Source organism: Arachis hypogaea, chromosome 15 (genome assembly GCF_003086295.3).
Source record: "Arachis hypogaea cultivar Tifrunner chromosome 15, arahy.Tifrunner.gnm2.J5K5, whole genome shotgun sequence".
Taxonomy (NCBI): domain Eukaryota; kingdom Viridiplantae; phylum Streptophyta; class Magnoliopsida; order Fabales; family Fabaceae; genus Arachis; species Arachis hypogaea.
In genome coordinates this window covers 54,746,256-54,748,086 of record NC_092050.1, presented here as the reverse complement: position 1 = coordinate 54,748,086, position 1,831 = coordinate 54,746,256, and the positions used below count along the sequence as shown (strand labels likewise).

Here is a 1,831-nt window from a genome sequence, read left to right as displayed (position 1 = left end):
GTCATTAATTGTGATTTTAAAAATCAAATCTTTTTCAAAACTAATTTCAATCATATCTTTTCAAAAATATCTTTTTATCTTATCGTTTTCAAAAATCATATCTTTTTCAAAAATTTGATTTTAAAATATCCTTTCTAACTTCTTATCTTCTTATCTTTTCAAAATTGATTTTCAAATTTGTTTCAACTAACTAACTAACTTTTTGTTTTTTTCTTATCTTTTCAAAACTACCTAACTAACTCTCTCTCTCCCTCTAATTTTCGAAAATATCTTCCCTCTTTTTCAAAATTTCTTTTTTATTAACTAATTATTTTAATTTTTTATTTTAATTCTCGAAAATTACTAACCTTTTTCAAAACTATTTTCGAAAATCACTAACTCTTTTTCAAAAATTATTTTCGAAAATTCTCTCTCTCTCTTATCTCCTTCTATTTATTTATTCACCTACTAACACTTCATCTCACCCAAATTCGAACCCCCTCTTCTATCTGTGTTCGAATTTTTTCTTCTTCTTTTCTTCTACTCACACAGGGACCTCTATACTGTGGTAAAAAGGATCCCCATTATTATTACTTTTCTGTCCCTCTTTTTCATATGAGCAGGAGCAAGGACAAGAACATTCTTGTTGAAGCAGATCCAGAACCTGAAAGGACTCTAAAGAGGAAACTAAGAGAAGCTAAATTACAACAATCCAGCAAGCACCTTTCAGAAATTTTCGAACAAGAAGAGGAGATGGCAGCCGAAAATAATAATAATGCAAGGAGGATGCTTGGTGACTTTACTGCACCTAATTCCAATTTACATGGAAGAAGCATCTCCATTCCTGCCATTGGAGCAAACAATTTTGAGCTGAAACCTCAATTAGTTTCTCTGATGCAGCAGAACTGCAAGTTTCATGGACTTCCATATGAAGATCCTTTTCAGTTCTTAACTGAATTCTTGCAGATATATGATACTGTTAAGACTAATGGAGTAGATCCTGAAGTCTACAGGCTCATGCTTTTCCCTTTTGCTGTAAGAGACAGAGCTAGAGTATGGTTGGACTCTCAACCTAAGGATAGCCTGAACTCTTGGGATAAGCTGGTCAAGGCTTTCTTAGCCAAGTTCTTTCCTCCTCAAAAGCTGAGTAAGCTTAGAGTGGATGTTCAGACCTTCAGACAGAAAGAAGGTGAATCCCTCTATGATGCTTGGGAGAGATACAAAGGACTGACCAAAAAGTGTCCTTCTGACATGCTTTCAGAATGGAACATCCTGGATATATTCTATGATGGTCTACCTGAATTGGCTAAAATGTCATTGGATACTTCTGCAGGTGGATCCATTCACCTAAAGAAAACGCCTGCAGAAGCTCAAGAACTCATTGACATGGTTGCTAATAACCAGTTCATGTACACTTCTGAGAGGAATCCTGTGAGTAATGGGACGCCTATGAAGAATGGAGTTCTTGAAATTGATACTCTGAATGCCATATTGGCTCAGAATAAAATATTGACTCAGCAAGTCAATATGATTTCTCAGAGTCTGAATGGAATGCAAGCTGCATCCAACAGTACTCAAGAGGCATCTTCTGGAGAAGAAGCTTATGATCCTGAAAACCCTGCAATAGCAGAGGTGAATTACATGGGTGAACCTTATGGAAACACCTATAACCCCTCATGGTGAAATCACCCAAATCTCTCATGGAAGGATCAACAAAAGCCTCAACAAGGCGTTAATAATGGTGGAAGAAATAGGTTTAACAATAGTAAACCTTTTCCATCATCCACTCAGCAACAGACAGAGAACTCTGAACAAAATACCTCTAATTTAGCAAACTTAGTCTCTGATCTAT

General features: G+C 35.7%; 1 non-coding gene across 1 annotated transcript; it reads right to left on the bottom strand.

Moving 5' to 3' along the window:
* Positions 1-1,128: 1,128 nt before the first annotated feature.
* LOC112752134 (small nucleolar RNA R71) lies at positions 1,129-1,236 on the bottom strand. The gene has a single exon (XR_003176577.1). It is a non-coding gene; the product is annotated as a small nucleolar RNA R71 (small nucleolar RNA).
* Between the last annotated feature and the right edge of the window lie 595 nt (positions 1,237-1,831).